A 16,825-nucleotide genomic window follows, 5' to 3' on the forward strand; every position below is an offset into this window, starting at 1 on the left:
TTTTGGTATAGTTTATTCTATACCTTCTGCCTTTACTTCTTATTTTTCAAAAGCATTATTTAAGGTACAATATACCCCCCAAAAGAGGATGAAAAGGCCATCATAAAATGGGTAAATTCACACAACCAACCTGAATTTGATGTTCAAAATACTTAAAATAATTCAAATGGCTTCGAGATGATGGTCCTTTTGATTGTTTCATGAGATTTGTTTGCAGACATTAGCAGCATTTAGATTTTTCTTTTTCTTTTTCTGAAGAAGAAAACCCATCAGCGTGTGGGCTATGTTGTTGTCATTTCCAAGCTGTCCTGGGTCACTTTGCTCCAGGACTCTCACAGCTAAAACAGCTTGCTGGTTGTGCTGGGCCTTAATGGGAGTTTCTAGAATTGATAAGCAATGACTACAGCCTCCTTTAAAATGGATTAAAGGGATCTGTTTTTTTCTCTTCTTTTTTCAAGGGCGCCCAGGTGCTGTGGATCCTTAGTGTGATACATGATCGAGGAAGCGCCCCCCCCTTTCCCTCCTTGGTAAGTCAGATACCTCAATGGGAAACGAAGAAACCAACAGATTTGTAGATAGTGACACTGATAGCTTATGAGTAACACTTATCTCTGCTGTTACAAATGGCAGTGAATGAACAAGCTTTCAGAAAGGAATGGAGCCACAGGGAGGTGGGGTCATCTCACAGCTTCCCAACAGTCAGAGGCAGAGCTGGGATTTGAACCGTGTTCTTAACCCTAACGTAATACTGCCTCATAGCATAAGGAATGCTGGCTGAGGATAAGGCAGACACACTTTTTACTTTCTTCCCTACCTGGAAAAGATCCCCTTAAAGAGAAGCTTACAACGAATATTAAGAAATTAGTTTTTCGAACAGCAGTCTAAATCAGGAACAGCACATATTTTCTGGAAAGGGTGAGGTAGTCGGTATTTTAGGATTTGCTGGCCTTGTAATCTCTGTTGCAACAACTCAACTCTGTGCTTTAGCACTAGAGCAGCCACAGACAGGAGGTCAACGAGCAAATGGGGCTGTGTTCCAGCGAAACTTTATTTACCAAGACCAGGGGGAACTGAGCTGGACTTGGCCCACAGGCTCCATAGTTGACTGAGCCCTGATCTACATACTTACAGTGCTCAAAGATCTCGCAGAGTGAGATCTCACAGAATGAGCATGTTTTAGTGGCCAGTAGGTATGAGTCCTTCCACAACATTTGGCTTGGATGCTCAGAATTTAATCGTAAGTGACTTATAATGTTATAATGAAGTCTACCAGAATTGTGAAAGCCTACTCTTTCCAGTCAAGTGTGTCTTGTATCCAGTGCTTGACAGAAGTCTCTAGGCCCCCAGTGTATTAGCGTGAGGCAGGCACCTAGACAGCCGCTTTGCTCAACGTGGACTTGATACGCATTGTTCCCCCAGTGTCTTTTGTTAGTCTAGAAAGTATAGCTCTTTTATGAAGTAAGTTCAGATGCCATTTCCTCTTTTGGTCTCTGTAGAGTTTCTAAATGTGACGTTTTTATTTTACACCCTTCAACATAGCTTAAACATACTATTGCTTATACTTACTGGGGCAAACATGCAATTATTTTGGGCTGTCTGATAATTGTGTTGCTCAAAAGTGTTCTGGTATCAAACCTTCCTCTTTTGTTATGAGCAAAACCAGAAGTTTATAAGAGTCCAGTTTGGATAAGGTTGATGTACATGAATCATGGGATAGCATGGTGATTTCCTTTGCCACATAGGTCAAATGAGATGGTTCTGTGTTTTTTGTACTTAACTTTTTCTTATGAAAAGATACTTCTGGCACTTGAAGGCCTATCTGACTATGCTACTGATTGTCATCTAAAAAGATGGGTGAAGGGGAACCTCCTGGTTGGTCAGTCAGTTCAGCGTCTCTTGATTTTGGCTCAGGTCATGTTCTTGCTTGTAGTCGTGAGATTAAGCCCAGTGTGAAGCCTGCTTGGGATTCTCTTAGTCTCTCTCTATCTCTCTCTGTCCCTTCCTCCGCTCTCTTGCCAAGGGATGTGCAGCTTACTCTCATATACCTAGATTTCAGTCCTGCTTTCCAGCTTCTTGTAGCTCACACTACGGCCTCTATTGTGAAGAGGAGATATTTGGTGCATAAAGTGTAAGTTTCTTGAATAATAACAACCACTATTATCAAGCTTTCTTTTAATTGGAGGTTCATTCATTACATCAATAACTTCAGTTGACTTACTATTTCAAAACGAAGCATTTTCAATAAGATTGCCAACTGCCTTTGCAAAAGTGATAGATATTTATGCTTCACTAATAATATGTTAGAGGGTCTCTTTTAGTAGTAAAACCTCAGTATCACGGAGCATCATTAATTTTTTTGTCTATTCCTTCATTTTGATATGTTCCATTATTTATTCATTATGGTATTTGGTTATTTTTTTTTTAACTGTGATTTTTTTTTTTAAGATTTTATTTCTTTATTTGACAGAGATCACAAGTAGGCAAAGAGGCAGGCAGAGAGAGAAAGAGGAGGAAGCAGGCTCCCCGTGGAGCAGAGAGCCCAATGCGGGGCTCAATCCCAGGACCCTGAGATCATGACCTGAGCTGAAGGCAGAGGCTTAACTCACTGAGCCACCCAGGTGCTCCCCCCACCCCCCCTTTTTTTTTTTTTTACAGAGGAAGAGAACACATGTGAGTATGGGGAGAGAAGGAGAGGGAGAGGGAGAGAATCTTAAGCAGGCTGCAGGTTTACCAGGGAGTCCAACCTGGGGCCCCAACTCAAAACCCCAAGATCATGACCTGAGCTAAAATCAAGAAGCAGGTGCTCCACTGACTGAGCCACCCAGGTGCCCCTTAATTATGTGATAACCATTACTTTGAGAAAGGAGAGAGAGAGGGAACATGCATATGTAAGAGAATTGTTTGTCTTTATTTTATGCTTACTTAGTCATTGAGATTCAGCACTTCCTTTATAGATTTTAACAGAATTTGTTTTTAACATTAACTCTTTGTTAATATTTTCCCATTGCATGTGCTTGTTGACTTTATCCTTTTAAATCTGAATAAATTTATTACAATGTTGCCAGATATTTTTTCTTTTCATAATGAAATCGGTGCTTAGGAATTTAATAAAGATTTTTCTCTACTCTCTTTTGATATTATTACAAATTCTCATTTCTAATTCAGAGAACACTTCAGTAATTTATATTTTTATTTTTTATTTATTTTTATTTTCTAAGATTTTATTTATTTATTTGACAGAGAGAGAGAGATCACAAGTAGGCAGAGAGGCAGGCAGAGAGAGAGGAGGAAGCAGGCTCCCCGCTGAGGAGAGAGCCTGACGTGGGGCTCGATCCCAGGACTCCAATATCATGACATGAGCTGAAGGCAGAGGTTTAACCCAATGAGCCACCCAGGCACCCTCCACTTCAGTTATTTAAAAATAGATCCTGTTCTTTGTAACTTGTCTCATAGTCTGCGTTTCTTTTTCCTCACTGACAAAAATCTACCCCCACTTTTACTCTCATGAGGATGTTCAGACCATTAGTATATTTGTAGGAATGAGGGATCTCAGCTGCACATTGCTTCTTCCTACAAATAGAAATCTAGTTTACGGCCAGACGCTTGAAATTGTTTCATTCTTTGATTAATCCCCTTGGTTAGGGAAAGGTTAGGTTTTGCATTTTGAGATGTTCTACAGCTTTTGCCTATATTTTAACAACTGTTTCAGTACTTTTATGTAATAGAACTTAACCCATTGTGCTGGATCTGATTCAGGGCTCTTCCTCGTATCTCATGTTTGTACCTGACTTCTGGTGTTCGCAGTAAATGTTACGTGGCGTGACCGCTAGATCGAGACCGAGCTGGTGGAACCCGCGTGCATCGGTTGACGTCCTCACCTGCTGCGTGTAGAGCACTCACCTAAAATACTAACTTAATTACGAATTATCCTGTGTCTGCAACAATGGTTCCTAGCTTACACGTTCCAGAAGAGAGACAACTGACTGGATTTCTCTTTTTTGAGATGGAGATCAACCCAGGTTTGGAAAGATCCAACCACAGCTCTGGTCTCTAGCTTTACTTTACTTGGTTTTCTAGATGTCTTGGCTGTAAAATCAGGAAAGTGAAGGAACATCAGCTGAGACTGGAAAGAGGCAGTGAGAGGTTTGATCAGGTTTGCTGAGACAGAGACTAAGCAGGAAAACCAACGTGCTCACCACGTTCTGTTCGATTCACTGCGCTCAAGTGTTTCCGTGGGTGTCGCTGTGCTGATGGGCGTCTTATTCCATGATATTTTTGGAGCATTTCTATGTACATTACTGGCCCAGGAGCGTCACTTGCTCAAGCATGTTGAGTGTCTGTATTTTGGATTGAAGATTCAGCCTGTCATTCTTAATAATGTCAGAAACACTAAAGCTGTGGACTCTACTCCTTATTATTCCTATCCTGTTTCTGCGTCAGCCTGATGGAAAATCTCCAGGAGAAGATCTGGGGAGGCTTGTGCAGGTCTGATTTGCCTGGTCACATGCACTTTACTCCTCATTTCCCAAGTTCCCTGACAGGACAATTGTCTGCCTCCGCTAGCCACGTTGGAATACATAGGAATTCCCATTATGGAGCTGGGGAAATCTTGCTGTCTCTTCTATATGGGATTTTGGCCCTTTTCCTCATTTTAGGTGAGTGTCTGCCAAGTATATTTTGTTCTGGCTTTATGACCGCTTTAAATATTTGTGAATCACAGATGTGCGGTCAAGTTCAGAATCCATTTCTTTCCTTTGCTTCGTGTTTGAGTCAGGCTGGGGTTGGCGTCCGTGTGCTGTTCATTCTCATGTGCCCGTTCCAGGGGTGGACGTGTGTGTGAGGTTAATTGCTGGGCTTGAGGGTTACATGTGCTTGTAAGGATTTTGCCCCCTTGATCAAACTGTGCGTAAGATCTTTTTGGCCGAACTTTCCTAAGGGCATAAAAAATGACCCCGTGTTTGGATTTTGGAATTTCATGGGACTTGGGGGCTTTCCTGTGTTGTGGCCTCTAGAAGCCTTGGAGAGGATCCTAGAGCTTCAGGGCTGCAAACTTAATCAGCTCATGTTTTATCCACTGGAGCTTTTCATGTGGTTTTCATGTGCATTTGTATCTCTTTTAGCCTTCCAGGCCACAAAGGGATCAGAGTCATCTTGCTTCATTTGCTTTTGCTTACGGCTTTGGACAGTAACCATTATTGGTTAAACCGAAGCAGAAAAAGCAAAGGTTGGAAAGATGGTCAGGAGATTCTGGGAAGTAAATACCACCATATTTTCATATAAGGGTATCTAAGAATAGTGAACAGATCTTAGGTTTCCAGCATTCAGAAATATGGTGGGTATGTCTAAGTTTTTACCAAGCTCAGATTATATTTTGGGTGGGTGGGGGGTGATGGCCTTGCTCAGAGCTCAGAGGCCATGTGCCTTTTTTTTTTTTTTTTTAAGATTTTATTTATTTATATGACAGACAGAGATCACAAGTAGGCAGAGAGGCAGAGAGAGAGGAGGAAGCACGCTCCCCCCTGAGGAGAGAGCCTGATGTGGGACTCGATCCCAAGATCCTGGGATCATAACCTGAGCCGAAGGCAGAGGCTTAACCTACTGAGCCACCTAGGTGCCCCCTCCCCGCCATAAGCCTTTTGAGAACTATGCCTCCTGCTCCCACAGCAAGCCACCTCCCTGCCACAGGGATGGCTGAAAGGTAAGGCACTTTCTCTGCTGGCCAATCTTGAATCCCACCTAGTGGCCACCCAGACTAAGGCTAGTTGAGGCCATGCTTCCAGCTTGGGCACCGAGACCCCATTCCTTCTCTCCTAGTCAAAAATAGTACTTAAATTGTTCTTTCCTCTTTCCAGCATCAGTTTTCATTTTCTGGATCTTTTCTGGATCTTTCCAGTAGGGATGCAAATATCTACCATCTTAAAAAATGACCTGTTGATTTTCATTTCCCCTCCGGCTAAAACCCACATCTCTCCTTTTTTTCCCCCTTTTTTTAAATGGAAAAACTCCTTAAAAGCACTTGCTTGTGTTTCTTGTCCCGGGTTCCCGTGTTTGCATTTCCTCTTGAACTCACTCTGACCGCCAGTCTTCCATCAGAACTGCCTCTTCCGGTCACTGGTTAACGTCATGTTGCTGACCCGAGGGGTCAAGGCTGCGTCAGCATCGCATTTGGCAGTCTGTCCATCAGTCAATCCTCAGCGTTCCTACGCGCATCCCTTCCTCTTCTTTGAAGCAGTTTCTTCATCTGGTTTCAGGGCACGTTGTCATGGTGCGGTTCCTAAACGTTCTTGGCCACTTCCTCTTAAGCTCAATTGCTCATTCCCTTGCCCCCTGGAGTCCCTGGGCGTTCAACACCTTGACCTTGCCTCTTTGCCCACCATCCCCACCATTTGCATAATCTCTGCCCTCCCCCCACCCAGTGTAAGCTCCACGAGGGCAGAGATTTTTGCCTGTTTTGATCACCAGTCCATCTCCAGACATATGTGAGAAGAGCCCAAGAAATAAACAGCTGTCAATAATTCTTTGTCGAATGGATGGATTTATAGAGGCGTGGATGGTTGGGTGACGGAAGGAAGGATGGATAGATCTTTTGGGATTTTCCCAGCTAGGCGAGAAAAACCCTACTTCTAATTTGGGCACAGGCCTAGAGTTCTGTGAGCTTGCTGCGTGAGGAAGGAATGAGATTATTCTCCTTTTAATTCCAGCTACACTTGGCGTGTTTGGTTTAATTTTCCCCATGATATTCGGCGGGTGGCTATTTGCTAGTTCACCTTTTCTCAGCTCACATGTCACCTCTCTGGACCTCGCTCTTCCCTCTCCGTGACCAGATGAATGAGGTCGCCCTTCCTCTGTGTCCCCGCACTCCTGTGCATGTCCCCACAGTGGCAATTTAAAGTTGGATCCATGCAGTCTTCTCTGTTCGGACTGTGAAGCCCTTGGCTTGATTGCATTTCTCTTTCCAGTACTTAACATTCTGGCACACAATAAGCACTCATTACATTTGTGTTATTTAATGAAGTGATTTAGACCGAAATTTCCTAAAACATAACTTACTCTAACGGTCCTTAAGAGTGCAATAAAAATATGCCTCTCTAGCCTTCTGATTGTGCTGCATTTAAGATGTTTATATCATGATTTTACAATAATTAAATAATTAGATTTGCTGAAGCCATTATAGCTGGTCACCAGATTGTCCAGCTGGGGCCTGAATAATCCAGTCTCCTGCCTTCTGAGTAGTCTTTGCCATCTCCCAATATAAGGGAACATTCTTCATCGCGTATCCTAGAGAGGAAAGGGTGTGCGGTCCCTCTGAAGTCTCTTCTTCCCGGATGGTTGTCTGTGAGATGAGAAGATGGCTGAAAAGGAAGGTGACAGTAGTTAATAGCATGGGGACAGAGACCAGTGGTCCCTTCTCTGCACGGTAGGATCAGATGTCAGTTCCTTCCTGGCATTTACATTTCTTAAATTCAGCATTTGGACCTCTTGTCGGTGTCACAGAGAATTTCATCAGCATCATCTTCAAGGAGTAGTTATTCTTTTTTAATTTTTCTTAAAGATTTTTATTTATTTATTTGACAGAGATCACAGGTAGGCAGAGAGGCAGGCAGAGAGAGAGGAGGAAGCAGGCTCCCCGCCGAGCAGAGAGCCCAATGTGGGACTCGATCCCAGGACCCTGGGATCATGACCTGAGCCGAAGGCAGAGGCCTTAACCCACTGAGCCACCCAGGTGCCAAGGAGTAGATATTCTTAAACATAAAAATAGCACAACACAGGTGGCTGTCAGGTCATGGAGCTCAGGCAAGCTCAGAACCCTGAAGGCCAATGTCCTGTCAGTTTGCTATTGAAATGTACATGTTATGAAATGAAATGTCAATTTATAATGAAATGTACAAAACCACAGTGATGTGTCCTTATGGAGTCCCTGCCGTGCTGGGTTGTCAGTTGAATGTGTACATATATTTATAGTTGGGTTAATGTAGATAAAGCCATAAATATAGGTAGGTATGGATAGATAGTATAGATACAGATGGGCGTAGAGAAAGATACAGACCTGGATATATAGATGCAGAAACTTACATGGAGATACACATGTAGATATGTAGGTATATAGAGTCGTAGATACAAATGTAGACAGAGATCATGTTATTAAGACTCATGAAGGCCACTAGGTCAGGATTGCAGTCAATGAAATAAATGTCTAAAAACAGTGTGCTGAAGCCCAGGGTTGTGTCTTTGCTTTGAATTTTTGGTAAAGTGATCGTGGGCTGCTACAGTCTCTGCCCAATTGAGGAAAACCACAGCTATTTTAAATAAATGATCTTTTCACGAGCCTGATGCTGTGAACACAATAGAGTGTGTGGATGTGTACACACACACACACACACATACACATTTTTCATCAGACAGTATGGACAGTCGCCCCCCTCCCCTTTTTATCAGCTATCCCAGGGCTGGGAACTGCTGTGTTGCCACTGTGTGCCCAGGTGGGAGCATCAGGTAGGAGGCATCCGTGGGCATGCCCACCGCAGGCGCCAAGCAAGAAAGGACAGCAGCCGTGGAGGACATGACTGACCACACACTTCCTTTTATTAGTGCTTATTGTAAAGTGTCGCCGTTGAACCAAGCATCTTTGTTGACAGGTCTAGCTCTTTTTTTCCCAGGTAACTATGACTTTTCTCTATTTTCTCAGAATGCTCTCCTTCTTAATTTGATACATAGTTATATACTAGTTTTCTCATTCTGTGGCCATATTTTCTAGGAGCTGATTACATGTCTTTTCATAACTTTCTATTTTATGTACAATGTTACGCTCATCTTAGATTATTTCATAATCTAGGTGTAAAAAAGGTCTGTGCAAAGGTCTTAGGAGTTTCTTCTGGGATGTCACAGTAATTATGAATATGAGGTAGCTTTGTTTTGTGATTGTAATGTTCAGTGTCTTGTGTACCAGCTTTGGCTCTTATTTTCTTTCTTTTTCTTTCCTTTTTTTGAGAGAATGTGTGCGTGCACATGATTGGGGGAGTGGGCAGAGGGAGAGAGAGAATCCCAAGCAGGTTCCACACCCATCATGGAGCCCAAGGTGGGGTTTAACCTCAGAACCTTGAGATCATGACTTGAGCTGAAATCGAGAGTAGGACCCTTTAACCGACTCAGCCCCCCAGGCGCCCCACTGACTCTTGTTTTCCTATTCTCAGTCTGTCTCTATGGCAAATCATTTACAAAGTAATTTTTGTTTTTTTTGAGGAAATCCTAAATGGTCAAATATGCCTACAATGAACCTTTCTACCCACAGATGCCTGGTTTGTGGAGATTTGATTCGTTTGGAGTAGCTTTTTCTCCTTTGCCTGAGCCCAGGCCAGTTCCCCAGGACAAATACCCCTAGTTCGCCCCTAGCTACCCGCAGAGCTCACCCTGTTTGGGTCTGAAGGAGATCTTGGCGCAGTTCACCAGTGGATGTCATTCAACAGTCCTCCCCAGTGTCGTGATGACAGTACACATTTAATAAATATTCTCCAGTATTTCATAGTATGAAACTGTGTAGAAGCACTAGTAATGACCTGACAGTAATTCCTATCACTGCTCATGTTATGTGCATGCTCGCCGCATTCCAGACACCGTTAGAATTGCTTTACTTACTTTCTTTCATCTTCTCGACAAACATGCAGAGCTGGTGTTAGTATTATCCCCAGTCGAGAGGTGAGAAAACTGAGGCTTGGAGAAGTTGAGAAACTCACCAAGGTCATGCAAAGGTGGTCTGGATACCTGAGCCCAGTGGATACCGTGCCTTCTTAATCCAGTGTATGTGTCGCCCCCTTTATTTTGTAAAGGTCACGGGGAGAGCTCCCGCAGCAGAATATTATGTACAAACACTGTAAAGCAGCAGAACCTGCGTATTTTAAACGTGGCACACTGAAGAGCTCTAGGTTTCTGCAGATAGTGTCTCGATTTTATTTCCTGGAGCTGGCAGACATTTTGAGGGTTAAAGCCACTCTCACGTGTAATTTTCTTGCAGGAAACACATAACTGGTGGTGAATCTCAAATAAAGATCCCTCATGGGTAAATCTGTATAAACAAATGGTGACTTTCCTGTATCCCTTCCTGTGTATGGGCATCATTGAGGATTAGCTGTCATTGCAATTAATGTCTGATTGGACATTATGTTTCTATTATTTTTTTTTAAAGATTTTATTTATTTATTTGACACAGAGAGAGAGATCACAAGTAGGCAGAGAGGCAGGCAGCAAGAGAGGGAGGACGCAGACTCTCTGCTGAGCAGAGAGCTCGACGCAGGACTTGATCCCAGGACCCCGAGACCATGATTCGAGCCGAAGGCAGAGGCTTAACCCACTAAGCCACCCAGGCATCCCTATGTTTCTATTATTGATGGAAAACACTAGCCCCTTTCCTTGAAAGTTGTAAGGAAACTGGCAAGGTGAAAGAATCTGTGTTGGAGATCTCCCCATCTCCAAGCAGACATTATTGAGCACATGCAGTGGGTAGGACCGTTTCAGGGTTGGGAACCCACTGGTATACAAGAGAGTCTCTGAGCTATCACGGGGCATATGTTTTAGGTGGAGAATTTGACCATAACCAATAATTATAGAGTATATATATTATATAATATAATATATATATGGTATCTACATGTTACATATATAAATATTTAATTATATCACAACAAATAAGAAGAGTATGGTGTAGCGATCCGTGCAGTGTGGAGAGCCCGGACTGGTCGTGTGGTAGAGAGTGCCGAAGTGGCCACTTTGGATTGGCTTGTCTGCAATGAGGGAGGGGAGAGTGGTGGGAATTGACCACCAAGATGGGCAAGCATTAGAGTGTGTAGGGCTTCACAGGGCAGGACACCAAATATGGACTGTTTGTTCTGGACGTTGAGAAGCCTCAGTAGAAACTGTAGAGGGACTGGATTTACTTCATTTTTCAGTTGTTCAAAATTGTCAGAGTCATCATTGGGAAAGTGGGTGGTGGATTAGCCAGAGGGGAAGCCGGAAGACCAGTTCAAAGCCCATCACAGGTGACCGGGTAGGGCGTGATGGTGATCGGGGCCACCACATAGGGCATGGTCGGTCAAGATGGAGAAAGCTGGGTGGGTTTGGTGTGTTCTTAGAAGGAGAGTCAATGATGCTCTGGCGTGGGCATTGGTGAAGAGAGGAAGAAAAATTAAAAAGGAATTGTAGGTATTGGACTTGAGAATGTCAGTGGGTGATGGACCATTTATGGAGACAGAAGTCCTGGGCTCAGGGGAGGCACAGGATTTGGAGGCGAAAATCAGAATTTTTGAGGGCCCTGTTAATTTTGGGTTGACAGCTTTCATTTCTGATCCAGTGGAGAGAATAGGCAGGTGGATATGTGAACCTGGACAATCTGGGAATGATCGGGGCAAGAGGTAGATTGGGGAGCCGTGAACATAGCCGCGGTGATTACCGTCCAGGGCTCTCCGCTCCGATACACCGGAGGGAGGAAAACGGTGCCGTAGACAGAACCATGGGCGCTGCAGCATTTGGGGAGGGTCCTAGCATCTGCTGGAGAGCTCTTCGTATAATTCCCTTGGCACTGTAGTGCTTTGATACTTCCGGAAGTGATCTTAAAAATGACAAGAAGTCCCAAGGGTAATTCTCCCCTCGAGAGAGATTTCGTTCAGCATCTTAGCCAAAGAATTCTCCACGGCTGTAACATTAAATGCCATCCTGGGTCTAGGAAATAAGGTCAGAGTCTCACTTTGAAGTCTGCCGTGGAAGTACCTGTCTGCATTTATTTTGCTTTTTTTCTTCCAGATAGCAGTTCAGGCTGTTTTCTGTAAATGCAGGCTCTCCCCAGTTGAGGCTTGGGAGGCGTGGGGCAAGGCGGGACATGGGTTGTAACGATCTACCCCGTTCTCCTTGGTCCCAAAATGCTGCTGTCTGACATACAGATGAGCCCTACTGTTTTTGCATTCTGCTTTTTAAATTATTGTACTTTTTTTCTAGGGACCTTGAGCTGGCAGCAGGCAGCATACTTGTTGACTAAGTCAGTCTCCATGAGTATTTGCAATGTGCTGGGCAGGAGACTCTGATATGGTGTAGAGAATAATGCAGCGGATAGTGATGCCGGCCAGAGAGCCGCTCCGTGCTTGATTTCTTGCAATGACTTGACTTAACCCCACTAGCATTGTTAACACCTTTTATTAGAGGATCAGAGTGATGAAACTCAAGGTGTCCCTAGAGGTTTGCCAGTGGCTTAGAACTTTGATTTTCCATCAGAGAGAAATGCATTTGGCTTATTCGTGCAAAGGTGAAAGCTCACCTTTCTCGTAGTTAGTGGAAATAAGATTTGACGTTGGCCATTAAGATTCCCCAGGGCAGCTATGTTCTCTAGCAAACCAGGATGTAGGCCTGTATGTTGAGAACGAATGAGTTTGGGCATCCAGCATCCGCACAGAGACCTTTGTGAAAAGGACACGGGTGACTTGTAAGGCACGGGGATCCAGCCGTGGTTAAACAGATAAACTGAACTGAAGAGTAAGTTACTTTTTTCTGGGGGATCATTCCATGGGAAAAATGCTATTATATATAAATAGTCTAAAAGATCTTTTTTTTTTTTTTAAGCCACTTTTTTGAGATAAATGACTGACTTATAAAAGCCAATAAAAAGGGGTGCTTGGGTGGCTAAGTGGGTTAAAGCCTCTGCCTTCGGCTCAGGTCATGATCCCAGGGTCCTGGGATCGAGCCCGGAACTGGGCTGTCTGCTCAGCCGGGAGCCTGCTTCCCTTCTTCTCTCTCTGCCCACTTGTGATCTCTGTCTGCCAAGTAAATAAAATCTTAAAAAAAGCCAATAAAAAGAGTCTCTTTAAATGTGTATTTACATATATTGATGAGTTTGTGAACCATTGCAAGCATCGGGATCTTAAACATACCCATGACCTCCTCAAATTATTGCTTTTTTTAAAATTTAATTTTTATTTTTTAAAAAGATTTTATTTATTTATTTGTTAGGAGGGGAGAGAGAGAGAGAGAGAGCGTGTGCACAAGGAAAGGGAGAGGCAGGCAGAGGGAGAAGCATGCTCTCTACTGAGCAGGGAGCCCGCCAGGGACTCTGTCATGACCTGAGCCGAAAGCGGATGCTTCACCACTTAACCAACTGGGCCACCCAGGGGTCCCAAACTATTGTATTTTTTTTAAGAGTATTTAAGAGTATTTTAAGAGTATTTAACCTAAGATCTATCTTCTCAGCAAACATAAGTATACAACACTGTATTATTATTTTAGCTATAGGCACTATTGTGTATAATAGATCCGTTTTAAAAATCTGTGTTATTTTTTAAAGATTGAGAATCACTTCCCAAGGATGCCTTTTGGAACAGCTCAGTTGGGGGTTGGAAGGAAGCTTGTGGCACCTGAACTCATGGTCAGCCTGAATTTTTTTTTTTTTTTAGATTTTTATTTATTTATTTATTTGTCAGAGAGAGAGAGCGAGCGAAGAGTGAGCACAGGCAGACAGAGTGGCAGGCAGAGTCAGAGGGAGAAGCAGGCTCCCTGCAGAGCAAGGAGCCCGATGTGGGACTCGATCCCGTGACGCTGGGATCATGACCTGAGCCGAAGGCAGCTGCTTAACCAACTGAGCCACCCAGGCGTCCCCTGAATTTTAATGCGATCCTATTTCTGTTCTCTGCCGCACCGTGGTGCTCAGACCCGGGGGTACAGCTGGCACTGGTGTCTGTTCTCAGATGTAATGCGAAGCTCACTGAGGGCCGGGAAATGTAAAGGTTGGATTTGCCTCCACGGATCAGGCCTTTAATGCTTGCTGGCCCGCTGTCTGTGAGGGCAGAGCGTGCGTCTCCTGCGGCTATAATGAGATTTTACGGTTGACCCAGGCTTTCAGATGGGGTTGGTGAGGTGAACGGGGGTTCTGTTGTCCTTTTTTTTTAAAAAAAAAAATAAAGATTTTATTTATTTATTTAAATGGCAGAGAAAGAGAGAGAGGAAGAGAGAGAGGGAACACAAGCAGGGGGAGCGGGAGAGGGAGAAGCAGGCTTCCTGCCGAGTGCAGAGCCGGATGTGGGGCTCCATCCCAGGACCTCAGGATTATGACCTGGGCCGAAGGCAGACGTTTCATGACGGGGCCACCCAGGCGCCCCTCTGTTGTCCTTTTTAAGACTAATGTTATTCCACCATTTTGGGGATTAGAAACACCATCAAGCCTCTTCCTTATTGTTGACAGCAATGACTATCTGACAAAAATCCAACAGGATGTAAAAAGCCAGCAACACTGAAAAACGCCTGGGAACGTCCAGTGGAAGGAGCAATGAATTTCTTTCCCTCTTTGTCACCTAACAGGAAGGCCTATGACATTATTACTGGCAAAATTCTGGAAGGTGACAACTGGGAAACAGAAACTCGTAATGACAATGAGAGAAACCGATTCTCTGGTGAACGCATTCTGTTGTTAGCGCTCTTGTTTATCTCTAAAGTGGAGAAAAAGACGTACTTTTTTTTTTTTTTAAAGATTTTATTTATTTATTTGACAGAGAGAGATCACAAGCAGGCAGAGAGGCAGGCAGAGAGAGAGGAGGAAGCAAGCTCCCTGCTGAGCAGAGAGCCCGATGCGGGACTCGATCCCAGGACTCTGAGATCATGACCTGAGCTGAAGGCAGCGGCTTAACCCACTGAGCCACCCAGGCGCCCCAAGACATACCATTTTTAATGAAACAGAGAGTCAGCCCTTCTTCGAGATTCACCCTTCTCACACTGTCCCCCTCAAGGTGCCCGATTCTCCCCCTTCCGGAGATGGTTGTTGGCGAAGCATATAGGGTCCTGTGGGTTCTGCTCAGGTTGGCACAGACTAGGATTTGTAGCTGGAAGTTCCCTAGACCAATGCCTTGCCTAGATTTCAGAACTGTTCAGTGGCCCATTAGTGGCATCCACCACAAGACGTTGGACCGGCCACGTTACTGACTTTCTGTGCGATTAAGTTCTTGTCAGCCCAGGAAGCGTAGAGACAACCTTTGTGCCAATGGCAAGGAATGCATTTTTGGACATGTGGTTTTATTTATACTGGATTCTGTTCAAGTTTATATTTCAGAGGATTTTTAGTCTTCATTTTAGCAGTTGTAGATCAGGATTTTTCTGCTTATTTCCTCCTCTTTTTTGACAACGTAAGAGCTCAAATGTGATTTGGTTGTCATTACGAAAAATGTATGCTAAAAGATGATGGAAGCAATCTAACAAGTCAGATATAACATAGAGACAGTTTTTACGATGCACGTGATAGACGTAAGGTTCACATCTCTAATCTACAAAGAGAAATCAATTGGTAAGAAAGATTCGAATAACCCACAAGGGAATAGGCAAAGACATGAATCAGCAATTCACAAATGAGGGAATTCTGATGTTCAGTAAGTAAATGCAATGATGGTCCCTCCATAGCTGAAATTCCTTCCTTCTGACTGCCAGAACAAAACAGAACACTGCTGGTAAATATGCAGATGAAGGGGACTCACGCCCTGTCCTGATGGAAAAGGGAATTGTTTACATTTTTGGAAAAGCACTCTGGCAGTTCCTACTAAAAATATACAAATTCTGGGACCCAGTAGTACCCCTTCTGGGGATATAGATTACAAAACTAAAAACGCAGATGCACACAGAGAAGAGTATGTGTGTCAGGTATTTTTGCTAGTATTGTTTTCAGTGCCTGCCCCACCCGCAAAGCCTCCCGAAAACTACCTTGCATGTTGAGGATGTGTCAAGAATTGTAGGTTATGTACCAGTTAGATCATAAGAATGTCTCAGATAGCGTGCATCTATTTTAAGGTGAGTTTAAATCACACCCGGTTAACTTAGATTTTTATAATATTAAGTGAGTAAAGTAGACCTTATTTTTCAGCAGGAAGACCCTTATCTTCCAAGTCTGTATCCATGTGTTTGTACATGATTACGTGAACATGAGCAAGATCTTGGAAGGGTGTCTGATAGACTGTTAACAGGGGTTCTGTCGGTGGGGGCGGGGGCAGGGGTAGGGAGAAGCAGCCTCTAAGCAAAGGCCCAGCAGTTGGCATTGAACTTGCAAAAGTAGGAAGGTGTGGGAATTTAGGGACCAGGAATTCCAACCCTATTGTTCTGGTCTTAGCTGAGGTCTGGATAGAAGTAAGATCTTTGCAGAGCCTTTGCATTTCTTTAAGGGCTTAAAGTAACTCCTGCAAATGGTGTAGACTCTTCCCCACCCCAACCATTGCTTCCTGATGTGCAGAATCCTTTCTGAAGGTCTTCTGATAATATTCTTCCTCCTTTTCAGCTTCCTTGTCTTAGGAGCTCAACATGCACCAGCAGCAGATTAGACACCCTCTAAGCCTGCCCTTAGCTATTTGATAGAAGATACTTAGTATTTCCCCTTCTCTCCAGCACACCTAACCTTGGACAAGTAAAAAAAAAAATGCTTCTTGGGTCTCCTTTTCCTCTGTTTCTCGGTGTGCAAATCCCCTAACTGCCCCGTATGTTACGGGTAATGGCGAGAATTATAATTAGGGTGAACGATAATGGTGAACGCCTATCTTTTTCTTTGCGAGGTGTCCTATAAACAGAGGGACTGAATAGCTCGTGGCCTCCCGGCACTCCTCTGGGGGGCGCGCTCCGCTCTTCCTTAGCAGGAGGAAGCCCCGTAGGGGCCGGAGGGAGCAGAAGTCACTTGTGTGCACACATGTGCACAGGCCGGCGGCGCGCATGAGGTTTCCAGGGGTTTCAGCGGCCGGTCTGGTCCTGTTGGAAGCGCTCCCGTGCTTTGCACGTGGTCCGTGATGGAATGCGCGTGTGCACGCGTACCAGCCAGTGGCACCAAGGC

General features: G+C 44.1%; 1 protein-coding gene across 5 annotated transcripts in view; it reads left to right on the forward strand.

Annotated features, from left to right (window-relative positions):
* Window positions 1-16,825, forward strand: part of SEMA5A (semaphorin 5A) — a 468,307-nt gene that overhangs the window by 108,067 nt on the left and 343,415 nt on the right. For all 5 annotated transcript variants that reach the window (XM_044233900.1, XM_044233929.1, XM_044233920.1 and 2 more), the window contains one exon: window positions 459-527. The gene's annotated coding sequence lies outside the window, so the exon portion shown is untranslated. The remainder of the gene's footprint in view (window positions 1-458; window positions 528-16,825) is intronic.

The sequence above is a fragment of the Neovison vison genome, chromosome 1, assembly GCF_020171115.1.
Source record: "Neovison vison isolate M4711 chromosome 1, ASM_NN_V1, whole genome shotgun sequence".
NCBI lineage: Eukaryota > Metazoa > Chordata > Mammalia > Carnivora > Mustelidae > Neogale > Neogale vison.